We start from the raw sequence: 16,905 nt of genomic DNA, 5'->3' as shown, positions 1-16,905 counted from the left end.
TCCATTTAATCCTACTCTCTGTTTCCTGTTTTTTAGCCAGTTTCTAATCCACAAAAGGACATCGCCACCTATCCCATGAGTTTTTACTTTTCCTAGAAGCCTCTCATGAGGAACTTTGTCAAATGCCTTCTGAGAATCCAAGTACACTACATCTACCAGTTCACTATTATCCACATGTTTATTAACTCCTTCAAAAAATTGAAGATTTGTGAGACAAGTTTGCAACACTTTCCACTATTTTTCCTGGCAATGACGTCAGGCTAACCGGTCTGTAGTTTCACGGATCGCCCCTGGAGCCCTTTTAAAATATTGGTGTTACATTTGCTATTCTCCAGTCTTCAGGTACAATGGATGATTTTAATGATATGTTACAAATTTTTACTAATAGGTCTGAAATTTCATTTTTTAGTTCCTTCAGAACTCTGGGGTGTATACCATCTGGTCCAGGTGATTTACTACTCTTCAGTTTGTCAATCAGGCCTACCACATCTTCTAGGTTCACCGTGATTTGGTTCAGTCCATCTGAATCATTACCCATGAAAACCTTCTCCAGTACGGGTACCTCCCCAACATCCACTTCAGTAAACACCGAAGCAAAGAAATCATTTAATCTTTCTGCGATGGCCTTATCTTCTCTAAGTGCCCCTTTAACCCCTCGATCATCTAAGGGTCCAACTGACTCCCTCACAGGCTTTCTGCTTTGGATATATTTTCAAAAGTTTTTACTGTGAGTTTTGGCCTATATGGACAACTTCTTTTCAAATTCTCTCTTAGCCTGTCTTATCAAAGTTTTACATTTAACTTGCCAACGCTTATGCATTATCCTATTTTCTTCTGTTGGATCCTTCTTCAAATTTTTGAATGAAGATCTTTTGGCTAAAATAGCTTCTTTCACCTTCCCTTTTAACCATGCCGGTAATCGTTTTGCCTTCTTTCCACCTTTTTTAATGTGTGGAATACATCTGGACTGGTGCTTCTAGGATGGTTTTTTTAACAATGACCACGCCTCTTGCACACCTTTTACCTTTGTAGCTGCTCTTTTCAGTTTTTTTCTAGCAATTTTTCTTATTTTTTTTTAAATTTAATATTTATTGATTTTCAATAATTAACAAGACGTTTCACAGAGTTTCAAACTTTTTACAACATATTCATCTATTCTTTCATAAAGAAGAACATATATATATCATATTCCAACAAGAGGAAATTAGTCAAGACAAAAACTCTTGTAATTATAGAAACATAATAATTAAGGAATATAAGGGGATCCAAGATGTTATTAGGGAGCATAAACATCAAATTTAAAGATTATAAGATAAATTTTAAGGAGAGATACATATAATCATTACTGCCCGAACTACTAAGGTACAGCACTCTCAGTTCCAAAATTATCCAAAAAAGAACGTAAGTGTAAAGGATCATAGTATACATACTTATTATTATTTATATACATTAAGCATTTGCAAGGATATCTAATTGTGATTTTAGCTCCCAGCTGCCTTGCTTCTTGGCACATCTCTAACATTTGTTTTCTACGTAGTTGGGTACTTCTTGAGAGATCAGGGTAAATCCTAATTTTTTCACAAAGGAAAAGTTTCTCTCTGTTGCGAAGAAAACACTTCAAAACTGAGTCACGGTCTGATGGAAAAACAAAAGTACACAGTACAGTTCCCCGGTACTCTATTTGTTCTAATACTGATGATTCAAGAAGTCCAGTCAAATCTGCCCCTAGATCTAGGGGTGCATTTAAATCCATATGTGAAGTTTCAGTCGTTCTTGATACGAAATAAATCTTTGAAATACGTGGTATAGCTTTGCTTGAAAAGGAAAGAACTTCCAACATATATTTTTTAAACTGGTCACGTAATGATACCAATTTCAGAGATGGAAAATTTAATATCCTCAAATTTAAATATTTCTGAGAATTTTCCAGGAATTCCAATTTTTTCAAAATGTTTGTCTCACTTTGTATTAATCTTACTTGGGTATCTTGAATTTTTATTACATTTGACTCAATTTCTTTAATTTTCTTCTCTTGATTATCCAGCGCTGGTTTAATTTCATTATCTTTTTGTTGTAAACTAGTTACCGCCACTGTTAGAGTTGTAATTGCCGTCTCCAAGGCAACTAGGGCATTCCAAACTGTATCTAAAGTTATTTCTTGCGGTCTTATTAGCTTAAAAATGAGATCTGGGCTTACCTCTTGAATCCGGCAGACCTCCGAAATTCTCTGAATTTCGTCTACCGGTTACTCTCCCCCACCGATAGCAATCATGGCCATGCTCTCTTCCACCGGACTCTGCACAGTGGGTCCTCGCTGTTCTCTCCACTCTCCAGGAGCGTCAACACACGCCACGGCTCCAACAGCTCCTGACCCGGAAACAGCTGCCGCCACCTGGGCTCTTGCTAACCCCTCCGGTCGCCGGGTCCAGGCCTGTTCCGGGCTCACGTCGTGGATAGGGGGAGAGGGAGTATCAGGCGCCCCAGGGCTTAATGATGTTGATATGTCCAATGGTGTCTGGGGGCGCTCCCCGCCCGACACCTCAGCGGACCTCCTCTCTGGGGTAGTTGTTGCCGCATTGAAAAAGCCCTCAATCGTAGATTGAAGGAGACTTGGTGTGGCGGCAACTGCGGATACCAGCCTCACTCTCCCTTTTCTTTTAGTGTGAGGCATTCTATTTCAAAAAGAAAAAATTCAGGCGAGGAGCTACTTTCAACGCGTCCTTTCCTTAGGACGCCATCTTGGATCCTCCAATTTTTCTTATTTTATCAGTTTCCCTTTTGAAAGATTAGTATGAGAGCCATGGATTTGCTTACTGTCCCCCTTCCAGTTATTGATTCAAATTTGATCATATTATGATCACTAGTGCCAAGCGGCCCCACCACCGTTACCTCTCTCACCAAATCCTGTGCTCCATTGAGAATTAGATCTAAAATGGCTCCCTCTCTTGTTGGTTCCTGAACTGATTGCACCATAAAAATGTCATTTATTCCATCCAGGAACTTTATATCTCTAGCATGTACCGATGATACATTTACCCAGTCAATATTGGGGTATTTGAAGTCTCCCATTATTACCGTACTACCAATAGCTCTCCTTAGGTGACTGCCTCACTCGTAACCCCCCTCCCCTCCCCCCACATTCCAGCCAGTGAATGGTATGTGCGGTTGGATGGGGGGGTGACAGATGAGACAGTCCCCTACATTAAGGTCTGACCCATGCTGTGCTGCTGACACCCTCTTCTTAACAGTCATCTCTCCACACACAGGGGGCTGCCTCTCCAGTCACCCCCTCCCCTCCCCCATACACCATCCAGTGAATGGTGTGTATGCGGTTGGGGGGGCAGTTTGTGACAGGTAAGGCAGCCCCCTGCATTAAGGTCTGACTGGTGCTGTGCTGTTGACTCACTCTTCTCAACAGTCAGCTCTCCTCCACACACAGGGGACTGCCTCACCCATAACACCCCTCCCCTCCCCCACTGTCCTTCCTCTGTCCTAAACCACATACTTTTCCTCATCTGCTTTTTTAATTTATTTTTGGGTGGAATGGAAGGTGAACCTCAACTGTCTTACTCGAAGGTGGCGGCAGAGGAGAGCGCTTCTTGGTCCAGGAAACCCTGCTTCACGGAGGTAGATGTGGACCTCCTGGCCCGGCAGGAGGTCAAAAGGGAGACTGCAGCCTGGGTTGCCCTCTAGGAGGGGTTCTGCTGAAGGGCTTCTTACCCTTGAGAGATCGAAGATCTCAAAAAGAAAAGTGAGAGATAATAATTGTGCATATTTATATTTTTTTTATTTGGAAATGTAAGAGAGTAGTAATACTACTAGAATAGAGTAAGTTATATAGAGTAAAGTTAAAAGTAATATGTATTATTTTACAAGAACAGAAGTAGTAGCACCACACTAAACTAAAAAAGAAGCAGCTATCTGAGGTATCATTTGTGAAATTGTGGTATTTGAAATTTTGAATGCCACATTGAAAAATAAGTACATATAAAATAGTATTTAAATGTACTTCTTTTTCTATGTGGCATACAAAATTACCTAGTAGGTCAAGGCAAATCTTGGTCATGTTTATAATAATTAATTTTATTCCTTTATCCCTCTAACTCTAAGGTCATCATTTGAGACTTCACGAGGGTAATTGGCTTGAGGAGATCCGCAGAACCCTGTCCCGTCCTTTGCCTGGTAGGTTGTTTTTAGAATACTACACAAGTACACAAATATTATTCATTCAATAAGTGTGCTGCTGCTGCTGCTGCACTAAATTTTAATTGTAATGAAATTTGCTATAGGTTATTAATACAGTCATTGAATGCAATAGCCTGTGGCTGTAGTGTTACTACTTATGACCTCACTCCTGTGTTTTTCAACTGTTATTCTCTCAATTTTGAACTTTTACAGAACCACACACCAGCAGCGGGGATGCGAGGCTTCCTGGACCTAGCTGCCACCAGAGATGGATGGAGGCAACAGCCTTAGCCAGTGGGGCAGGTAACATATCTGTCTGAGGCTGCAAAACAAAATCATTTTTTATCATTTTCTGAGATCATTCAGTTATAGTGGCTGGGATGGATGTGTGAGTAGTGAGTAGCAGTACAGTAAACTAAGGCCTAGATTTTTCATTTTACTATAAATTTCGCACAAATAATGCTCGCAATAGGAAAAGGGGGCGTGGTTAGGGTAATTTCCAAGCTACCACAATGCATGATATTTTAATGCTCGCATAGGTATTTTACCACAACGTGCATTACAGAGAGAGAGAGAGAGAGAGAGAGAGAGAGAGAGAGAGAGAACCTCTGTAGAGTCGCTTAAAAAACCAGAACTATATTATTTCTTATTCCACTTTAAGAGTAATTCAGGGTGAGGTTTGTGTGGTGAGTTTGGGTTTAGGGAGCAGCTTAAGATGCACAGTGAGACGTACAAACAGCACAGCTACTTTTTGTAGATTTGTAGTGTACCATCATGTTCTCTCTACCTAGCGATACCAGCTAGGTAGAGAGGGCATCAAGCTAGGTACAGAGAATATGCTACAAATCTTCTTTCTCTTTCCATCCCTTCAAATCTGTTGCATTTGTGCCTGCTCTTCACCCTCGCTCCACCCTCTCTATCCATGTGGGCACTCCCTAAGAACATAAGAACATAAGAAAATGCCATACTGGGTCAGACCAAGGGTCCATCAAGCCCAGCATCCTGTTTCCAACAGTGGCCAATCCAGGCCATAAGAACTTGGCAATTACCCAAAAACTAAGTCTATTCCATGTTACCATTGCTAATGGCAGTGGCTATTCTCTAAGTGAACTTAATAGCAGGTAATGGACTTCTCCTCCAAGAACTTATCCAATCCTTTTTTAAACACAGCTATACTAACTGCACTAACCACATCCTCTTGCAACAAATTCCAGAGTTTAATTGTGCATTGAGTAAAAAAGAACTTTCTCCGATTAGTTTTAAATGTGCCCCATGCTAACTTCATGGAGTGCCCCCTAGTCTTTCTACTATCCAAAAGAGTAAATAACCAATTCACATCTACCCGTTCTAGACCTCTCATGATTTTAAACACCTCTATCATATCCCCCCTCAGTCGTCTCTTCTCCAAGCTGAAAAGTTCTAACCTCTTTAGTCTTTTCTCATAGGGGAGCTGTTCCATTCCCCTTATCATTTTGGTAGCCCTTCTCTGTACCTTCTCCATCGCAATTATATCTTTTTTGAGATGCGGCGACCAGAATTGTACACAGTATTCAAGGTGCGGTCTCACCATGGAGCGATACAGAGGCATTATGACATTTTCCGTTTTATTCACCATTCCCTTTCTAATAATTCCCAACATTCTGTTTGCTTATTTGACTGCCGCAGCACACTGTACCGACGATTTCAATGTGTTATCCACTATGACACCTAGATCTCGTTCTTGGGTTGTAGCACCTAATATGGAACCCAACATTGTGTAATTATAGCATGGGTTATTTTTCCCTATATGCATCACCTTGCACTTATCCACATTAAATTTCATCTGCCATTTGGATGCCCAATTTTCCAGTCTCACAAGGTCTTCCTGCAATTTATCACAATCTGCTTGTGATTTAACTACTCTGAACAATTTTTGTCATCTGCAAATTTGATTATCTCACTCGTCGTATTTCTTTCCAGATCATTTATAAATATATTGAAAAGTAAGGGTCCCAATACAGATCCCTGAGGCACTCCACTGTCCACTCCCTTCCACTGAGAAAATTGCCCATTTAATCCTACTCTCTGTTTCCTGTCTTTTAGCCAGTTTGCAATCCACGAAAGGACATTGCCACCTATCCCTTTTCTTAGAAGCCTCTCATGAGGAACTTTGTCAAACGCCATCTGAAAATCCAAGTATACTATATCTACCGGTTCACCTTTATCCACATGTTTATTAACTCCTTCAAAAATTGAAGCAGATTTGTGAGGCAAGACGTGCCCTGGGTAAAGCCATGCTGACTTTGTTCCATTAAACCATGTCTTTCTATATGTTCTGTGATTTTGATGTTTAGAACACTTTCCACTATTTTTCCTGGCACTGAAGTCAGTCTAACTGGTCTGTAGTTTCCCGGATCGCCCCTGGAGCCCTTTTTAAATATTGGGGTTACATTTGCTATCCTCCAGTCTTCAGGTACAATGGATGATTTTAATGATAAGTTACAAATTTTTACTAATAGGTCTGGAATTTCATTTTTTAGTTCCTTCAAAACTCTGGGGTGTATACCATCCGGTCCAGGTGATTTACTACTCTTCAGTTTGTCACTCAGGCTTACCACATCTTCTAGGTTCACCGTGATTTGATTCAGTCCATCTGAATCATTGCCCATGAAAACCTTCTCCATTACGGGTACCTCCCCAACATCCTCTTCAGTAAACACCGAAGCAAAGAAATCATTTAATCTTTCCGCGATGGCCTTATCTTCTCTAAGTGCCCCTTTAACCCCTCGATCATCTAACGGTGCAACTGACTCCCTCACAGGCTTTCTGCTTCGGATATATTTAAAAAAGTTTTTACTGTGAGTTTTTGCCTCTACAGCCAACTTCTTTTCAAATTCTCTCTTAGCCTGTCTTATCAATGTCTTACATTTAACTTGCCAATGTTTATGCTTTATACTATTTTCTTCTGTTGGATCCTTCTTCCAATTTTTGAATGAAGATCTTTTGGCTAAAATAGCTTCTTTCACCTCCCCTTTTAACCATGCCGGTAATCGTTTTGCCTTCTTTCCACCTTTCTTAATGGAAAGTCGTCCATCAAGCCCAGAGGGCTTGATGGACGACTTGCTGCCGCAGCATCTCCATGCCGCTTCTCCCCGGTGTCCCTGGGCTGGCTCAATGCTGCGGATCCATGTTCCTGATGATGTAGGGCGCACGCACTCCGAAGTATGTACCAGCAAGGGCGCGAACCTCAGGGGCGTTCCCCTGTATTGACTTCATCCGCTTCCAACATAAAAGGTCTTTACTTTCGCTAACAGATTGAGTTAGCAAGGATTGATTGCGGGGATTCATCTGGACCCACTTCTCTCTTCGCAACTCTGCCTCCTCGGACTTACCAGGGGTACCCGCTCCTCGGGTGCCTCACTCTCTTTTCTCTATTTCAGATTACAGATAGGAACCGGTACTCGCACCTTGAGGGCCCATGTTCCTGAACACTCTGAAGATTCTCCACTGCCTAGAAGCTATCACAGGTACAGACATTTGTGAGTTACTATTTCAGATGGCATATAGGAACGGGCACTCGTTCCTCAAGGGCCCATGTTCCTGAATACTCTGAAGATTCTCCACTGCCTGGAAGCTATTACAGATATAGGCATTTGTGAGTTACTATTTCAGATTACAGATAGGAATCAGTACTCGCTCCTCGAGGGCCCATGTTCCTAAACCCTCTGAAGATTCTCTACTGTCTAGAAGCTATTACAGATACAGACTATTGTGAGTTACCACCGCTCTCTCAGAGCTTTCCCTGGAACCAGGTACTCGCTCCTCAAGGGCCTAACCCTTTCTAGCTACTGAGCTTTCTCAAGACCTTATGTGAGTTATCATCTAAGTACTGGCTATGTATAACAGCATACCCTGTCTATTCACTATCTACAGTCTCTTTACAGCTCAGCAACCCTGGGATCGCAGTTCCAGTATCTGAGGGACTTCAGCCCTGCCGGGCATATCAGCTCACTACTGTCACCTCTGGTGGTTCTACTACCTGTCTAATAAAAGAACTATCTGTGTCTGTCGCCATACTCAAGCCTAGCCGGTGGTCCTTCTCAGGATATCCTCCTGGGGGCGCTGCCATCTGCCATCAGCCCAAGGATTCACCTATTTACATTCCTGTCCAGCTGAGCACCCTCTCTAGCACTCCGCTGGTACAGATTGCCAACTCAGCAGTCTATAAGATAACAGATTGCCAACTCCCTAGCAGATCTGTAACAGATTGCTAACTCCTCCCCTCTGGAGGAGTAGATCCTATCAGATTGCTCCTCCCATCTGCTTGCTCCTTCCATCAGCAGATGGGAGGAGCAAGCAGATCATAACAGATTGCTAACTCCTCCTTCCACAGGAGCTAACCCATAACAAAATCACATTAAAACTTCTCTAAAGGTAACTGTGCTGTTCGTACATCTCACTGTGCATCTTAAGGTGCTCCCTAAACCCAAACTCACAGCACAAATCTCACCCCAAATTACTAGTGCCACCTCTTACAGATAGATAGATAGATACAAGATCATATCTATCTAGATATATATTCCCTCCCCCTCTCTCTCCCTCTCACTGTCTCTCTCCCCTTTACCTGCCTGAAATGCCGTTTCAGGCATAATGCACACTATCGCAGGGCATAACGCACGGAAAAAAGGTGTAGTTATTTCCAGCATGAAATTGCTCGATAGCACGAAATGTTATGGACTCTTTATTCTTAAAACCCTCTAAGTTAGTAAACTAATTATATTATATGATTGTGTGTTTCATAAATAAACAGACTATGTTATTGGAATAGTAAATAATTAATACTGAATTATTTGTTGCTTATTTATTTGACATTTATGTAAGGTTCTATTTCTCATATTTAAATATTTTTTTTACATTTGCTTACAGGATGAGAATGAGCAGAAGAAAATGTTAGTAGCATCAACTGCCAGTCAGCTGTTCCAGGCTCCCACCCTCCCATACTTCCTGCAGGATCTCCTCCATGTAGTTGTGAGTACAGATTGCTCTCCGGCAGGAAGTACGGGAGTTCAGGGCAGAGTTCAGGGTGTTGGAGAGGAGGGTAGCAGCCCTGGAGAACTCTCAGGAGCAAAGGGCAATGGCATCACATAAGGAGATGCCAGTGCCCGTTTTATATCTTTTTTAAATAAATAATGTTAAATGAAAACTTTGGGTTTTTTTGCAATTCTAGAAATATTAGGGGACTGAGAGAGTTCTGTTGTGAAAAACTGTCCTCAGTGTATATTTGATTATGTTCATAGATGTCTTTCTGTACTATTACTACCAGTAATTATTAATTAATCACTAAATTTACTAGTTTTTAATAATCATTATTATTACTAAATTACAGAGCAGATATCTATTTACATAATAATCAAACATATTTGTGTTTTGTAACATGGCATTCACTCATACACTTTCACAAAACATTCTGTCAGTCAGGCTGAATTAGCACCAGTTGTACACTTGTGAGCAGTAGCACTAACATCGAGGCTTCAACCATGGCTACTGTCCATTCACACATCTTTCAAATTGGCTGATGCAATATTGTGCACTTAGGCTAGCACAATGGGTAACACTTCGATGCCAAAAATTGCTGTGTCTACGGTGCCCATTTTAAAGTGGCAAATGTAATGCTTGCCTGGGAGCTTTATGCGATTCTGCCAGTGCCAGTATTGTTTGTTGTTATACTAAGTAGGAGTAAGAAAGCAGAATCATGCAAAAACAAAAAAAAAGCCTTCAGAAATATACTACTGCTGGGCGCTCTAATTTTCTTTTTTTATTATTATTCCTGAAGGCTTTTTTTTATTTTCATGAATCTGTTTTCTTACTCCTACTTTAATATTTAATAATAGATCACAAGGAATGATACTGGCACTGGCAGAATCACATAATGCTCCTGGGCAAGCGTTAAATTTGCCGCTTTAAAATGGATGCCTTGGACACAGAGCAATTTTTGGCAGCCAAGTGTTACTACACACACAACACACACTCCAGGGTGTGTATATATTGTAATCTGTGTATGTATATTGTGCGGGTAGTGGGATAGATTGGATGCACAGCCACGTCTCCTGGGTGCACAATGCCAAGGATGCACATTTTATAAACGCACTTTATTGCATCGGCCTGAACATCTTTCATACTTCATTCACACAATCATTAGTTTGTTTTAGAAATGAATCTGAGACTTTAACCTATGACTGAGGTGACTCTTTGACATTATATTGACTCAAAAGTAGTGGGTTAGAAAGAAAATACAAATACCTCTGTCACTGTTTAAAGTAAAAGACTCGGACTGAATTTCCAAAACAAAAATCTCATGATACTGACTGTTCAACTAAATGTGACTTAAAAAAAAAAGGAAAGAAGATGGAATGAATTGTGCAGAGTGATAGAGACTACTGGACTGATGATGCTAGTAGTGTAGTGGTGACTCATTTACCAATGTCAACATACTACTTTAACAGCAACAGTAGTCTCTTACTCTGACCATCCGAACTTGTTTCTAAAATATTAGCCCTGAGGCCGGATTCCACTGACCTCCCCTGCCTGATTTGCTCCAAACAGTTGTTAAGGTGAAGCAGGCAGGGGAGGTCAATGGAATCAAGTTTCAGTGGTGGCATTTGGGGAAAGGAGGCAGAGGAACCCAGCAGAATCATTCCTCGGAGGTGGATGTTGGGGGAAGGAAGGCAGAGGAACCCAGTGGGAGTCATACCTCGCAGGTGGATGCTGGGGAAAAGGGGGTAGAGGAACCTAGCGGAGTCATGCCTCGCAGGTGGCTATTGGGGAAAAGGAAGCAGAGGAACCCAGCAGAGACATGCTTCGAAGGTGGATGTTGGAGAAAAGGAGGCAGAGGAACCCAGTGGAGTCATTTATGTTATTTATTTATTTAAGGCATTTCTATACCATCTTTAACAATACAAGATTGACCAAAATGGTTTACAATAGATTTAAAAATAAAACAAATCAGAAATAATATAAACTAAAATATACTAAACTAATAATAAAAACATGAGTAAATAATATAGAATATAAAATAAAATAAAATAAAATAAAACAGTAGGAGAAAAATACAATTTGTATAATAAGACCCTATACTTATAATATGCTACAGATTATACTCCCTGTACTTAAATTACTAAAAACAAGGGAACAGCCAGAAAAGTCGAAGAATTCGAAAACCTAAATAAGAATATCCAATAGGTAGGTAGTCTCTGATGTTTGAACTGTTAGGTTAAGTTATTGACTCATAACTGCGAATGCTTCTTTGAAAAGATGATTTTAATGATTTTTAAAATTCTTTTACGTCCGTGATTTGCCTTAGAACGTTTGGGAGGGAGTTCCATAGTATGGGCCCTGCTATGGAGAACGCCCTTTCTCTTGTGACGTTTAATCTAGCGACTCGTACTGTTGGAACTTCTAAGAGATTCTTGCTGATAGATCTGAGATTTCTTGTAGGTTTGTAAAGCTGCAAGGAGGTGCATAGCCAAATAGTATCTTGATTATTTATGAGTGTATGTAATAATGATAGTACTTTGTATTTGATTCTTATTTTATGGGCAACTAATGTAAACTGAATAAAATGGGCGTGATATGTTGCTTCATTGATGAACCAGTGAGTACTTGTGCTGCTGCATTTTGAATTAGCTGCAAGGGTTTAATAGTAGAGTCTGGAAGGCCAAGGTATAGACCATTACAGTAGTCCAGACCAGAGAAAATCAGAGACTGGAGTACTGTTTGGAAATCAGATGAAAATAGTAATAGTTTTAATTGTTTCAAAGTGTGAAATTTAAAGAATGAGTTTTTAACAAGATTGGAAATATGATGCCTTAGTGATGCTTGGACGTGGATGTGTGTGTATGCAGGAAGCGTTGCAATTCGGATGTGACTCCAGGTAATGAAAAAGGGGGATCAGATATAGTGAAAAGGATATCATTAGTGAACAGTGAAATTTTATACTGATGACTGATGACCTTTTCCCCCCTAATCCGATGAGATAATCGAATTTGAGTGGTGAAGGGTTCCAAAAAGAGGGCAAATAGCAGAAGGGATAAAGGGCAGCCTTGTCTGGTTCCATGGCCTATGGTAAAACATCCTCCATACCCTCCATTCACTTTCACCCTCACTTCAGGAGAATCATATAATTTTTCAACCCAGTGTAAGAAGGAGGGACCGAACTTTTCCAAAGGGTTTTGAATAGACCAATGTACTATGTCAAATGCCTTTTTGGCATCAATAGACAATAGCACAGTTGGTATCTTCTCCTTAAGAACCCACCAGAGCAAGTCCACAATCTTTCGCACATTATCTGCTGCCGATCGGTGGGGAATAAAACCCACTTGGTCATAATGCATTAATTGTGGTAGGAATCTTATTTAGGCGCTCTGGCAAAATTTTGAGATCCAAATTAATTAAAGAAATCTGCTGGTAAGATCCACATAAAGTAGGATCTCTTCCGGGTTTTACCAGAACCGAAATTCCTGCAACATTGAAATTAACCGCTAATGATCCCCCCCTCCCTCAGATCATTAAACATATCAGTCAGAGGAGTCACTAACCACTGGGAGAGCTTCTTATAGTATCCACTAGTCAGGCCATCCAAGCCCGGGGATTAGCCCGCTTTCAGTATCTTAATAATCTGTAAAACATCAGCCATGCTATTGGGACTATCTAAAAGATTCCGTTGCTCTGGAGTCAAACTTGGCAATGGTATTGAGGAAAGATATTCATTGATATCAGTATCCAGTATAGAGAGATCGGTGCTATAAAGGTTTTTATAAAATTCTGAAAAGCAATCCTGAAATCTTTAGACCTCATTGCTATCGTTCCCTGGGCATTTTTAATTTTGGAAATAGAGTTTCTAAAGTGTAAGGCCTTCAAGCATCGTGCTAGGTATCGGCTAGCCTTATCCCCCCCCCCCCTCAAAATGCTCCTGTTTAATCAAATCAAGCTGGTGAGCAATATTAGCATTATCTAGTAGCTGTAATTCAGATCGAATTGAGGATAACTTTTGTAACAATGATCTGGATTGTGTATGCATGTGCTTCCTAGATAGCCATTCCAATTCTGTTAAGAGACAAGAACGCTTAGAATTACATTCCTTCTTACAGTGTGTGGCATATGAAATTAATAAACCCCATGCCACCGCTTTAGAACATTCTCAAATTACAGGTTTGGATGTAGAAGTGGAAGCATGGAGGAGAAAATACTCCCGCATTCTTTGGCACAGAGTTTCAACAAAAGTCTCGTCCCTCAATAAATTTTCATTAAGGTGCCCAAAAACGCTGACCACAATCCAAATCAATGAAAGAAACACTAACCCAGAGAGGTACATGATCAGACCATGTAATGCTACCTATCTCTGCCTCAGTCATCCGATTTTTTAAAAGTTTGTCAACAAGAAAATAGTCAATGCGGGAGTAAGACCCATGGAGGGCAGAGAAAAATGTATAAACTCATGAGCCTCTCTGTCATATTCTCTCTTCTTTAAACATCCAATTCAAAATATATGCCGATGACATTCAGTTTTTGGTTCCTTATAACACTTCATGGTCTTCTACTCTTTCAATGGTTACTTTATATATAAACATGATCAATGCCTGGTTATCACACAACTGCCTTAAACGAAACCCTTCTAAAACAGAAATTGTGTATCTAACATCTATTACAAACCCCACGACTGGTCTTCCCCCTCATCTCTTAATAAAAGGCATTTCCATCCCTGTTCTAAGTCAAGCAAATAACCTAGGAGTATTGATAAACTCTGATCTCTCGTTGTAACAACACATCTCTGCTATAACTATAATCTCAATACCTTTTGCCCTACTATTAATTTCTGATCTTTCCACCAGCTAACATTAGGCTCGCTGGTCTCCTTAGCTATCTTATTTACGCTGTTAACCCAGTTCGTTGTATCCAAGTTCGATCATCCTGTTTATTGTAAGACATTCTCATGTCATGGTTATTGTTGTAATGTAAACCGACTTGATTGGTAACTCTGTTACTTGAAAATCGGTATATAAAAGTGCTAAATAAATAAATAACAAAAAAAATTCATTTTTCAAACTACATCTGTTAAAGCGCCTTTGTCCCCTGCTTTTATTATCAAAACTTTCGCATAGTTCTTCAATCCGTTGTTTTTTCAGGACTTGACTACTGCAATGCACTCTATCCGATTCAACTATCTGTTCCCTCCAGCTAGTTCAAAATGCTGCTGCTCGTATACTATCTGGTACTTCATTGAAAAATCATATATCTCCAATACTCTATTCTCTTCATTGGCTTCCCATTAAATTCAGGATCCAATATAAAACGCTGTCCATTATTCATTCACTCATACACAACTTATCTTCAACTTGGTTGTGCTCCATTTTGCGAATTTATAAACCAACACGATACTTAAGATCTCTAAATAAAAACCTACTGATATTCCTTCTGTCCATCTTGCAAGGCTGGACATCTCTCGAAAAAGAGCTTTCTCGGTTGCAGGTCCATCTATTTGGAATTCCCTACCATATTCACTTTGTCAAATTTCAAACTCACAACAATTCAAGAAATTGTTAAAAACACACTTAATTACCCTCGACTATCATCCTCCGCCCATTCTCCAGCTACTTCTTTTAACAATATTTGTGGTTATTCTGAATACTAAGTGTTATGTTTTTGTAAGGATGTGAACCCTGGGCCAAAGTAAGAGGTGTCTCCACCCACCGGGAGGAGCCCTGTGAGCCTCACCGTCAGCAGGCACGGTCTCAGCAGTGCAGGACGCAGCTGTTAAGAAGAGACTTTATTATGAAGGAAGGAAGGCAGAGCCCGCTGAGCGGGAGATGCAATAAATACAGTTCTGAGCAATGGTGTTTATCCAAGGTGATGCCACCGATATGAAGGTCCGGTAGTGGCCTGCAGAGCGGGGTATGCCAGGAAGTCCCTTCGGACGAGTAGAGGTTACCTCAGAAGTACAGATCCAGTAGTGGCCCGCAGAGCGGGGTACGCCAGGAAGTTCCTGTAGATGATTAGAAATTACCTCAGAAATGCAGATCGGGTAGTGGCCTGCGGAGCAGGGTACGCCGAGGATGTCTGTACTGAAGATGGTGCTAGTGAGGTAGTCAGAGGTGCAGGAACCTGGAAGTGGATCTCTTGGCTGGAACGGCACTACCCTGCAACACAGGGTATACAGGAACAACCTCCACCGAAGAGGGGACGGTAGTGGCCCGGAACACAGGGTACACTGTAGAGAAGCTTCAGTAAGCTGGTATCGTTGAAGTCTGTAGAATGTACTCACAAGAGGTAGTTCCAGGAGAGTGTCCCGAGAAGCGGGACAGGTAGAAGTCCAAGGCAGGAAGGCCCTTCGAGGAGCGGATAGCCAGGAACACCGAAGGGCCCCTGTGGTTAGGGTACCCAGAGCGTCCACACGCCAAGAGAGGATCTGGAACTGAAGTTCAAGAATGGAGTGGATTCAGCAACGAGGGAACTCCTTGCTAACTCGTAGAAGCAATGGGCCGGTCAGCTTAAGTACAACCACAAGGGGATGCCCCTGAGGTTCCCTCCATGATGTGTACAAAGAAGGCCCTTGTCTGCGCGTCTTAGGTGATTCCGGAAACAAGATGGCGGTCGGCAGTGCCCATGCCGTCCCGAGAACGTCGGGGAGGTTGGTGTTGGCTGGCGGAGGCCGCCATTCTTCCTAGGATTGATGGTGCAGGGAAAAAAGAGGTGAGCATGGGAGGTCACAACTGTCTGTTACTGATGGGCGTAACACTAAGACTGGATATTAATTTTAGTTTTTATTAGTTTTGTCTTCCATTGTTGTTTTTGTTGTTATCTAGTTTTTATACTATACTGCTCTGATTTTTTTTATATTTTATTATGTATGTACTGTATGTAAACCGTTTTGATTTATTTTTATATTGTAAAAGCGGCATCTAAACATTTTTAAATAAATAAATAAATATATATATATCCACGACATTCCATTTGGAAATCAGTGAGCCAAACAATTTCCTTACCCCTTGCATTTGAGAATGAATTTGTTTTGGATTATCTAGTTCTAAACTTCTGGTGAGATTAAACCCCCCCCCATGATCAGTGATCCTTTCATATGAGAAAGCACTACTCCATCTAGCCTCTGAAAAAATGAAGCCTGGTCACAGTTGGGAGAATAGATATTAACCAAGGTTATGACCTCACTATCCACTCTAATAGTTAGCAAAAGGTATCGACCATTCAGATCAAAAAGACAAAAAAGTAGCTCATGTGTAAAAAATTAGAGATTAGGATAGCAACACCCGCATATTTATTGCCCACTAAGCTTGCTGCAAAAAATCAATGAGGGAAATCTTTATGAGAAATTAGGCGTTCATACTTTTTCCATAAGTTTCTTGGAGAAATGCAATGGCTAGTATATTATGCTGTTTGAGTTCTGGAAATAAAAGCTGGCGTGTTACCAAAGGGAGGCCTTAGGAAGCCTTGCCTTCTGTTATGTTACGGGAATGCTGGGAGAGCGATCCCAACTTGAGAGGAATGTGTGCCCTTAGACCTCGGCATGATCCCAGATGAATCCAAGACTGCACCGCAGGTGGGCGAGACATGTCCCAGCATGGGCGAAGACAAAGTCTGACCCTCTGCCAGACCTGCATGCTTCTGGAAGCCAACAACATTATGTTGGTATTTGAACAGTCCTCCGACCGTTCCCAGCCTTTTTGGACCTGC

Source organism: Rhinatrema bivittatum, chromosome 2 (genome assembly GCF_901001135.1).
Source record: "Rhinatrema bivittatum chromosome 2, aRhiBiv1.1, whole genome shotgun sequence".
Classification (NCBI taxonomy): Eukaryota; Metazoa; Chordata; class Amphibia; order Gymnophiona; family Rhinatrematidae; genus Rhinatrema; species Rhinatrema bivittatum.
The sequence above is the reverse complement of the archived record's forward strand: the minus strand, read 5'-3'. Positions refer to the sequence as shown.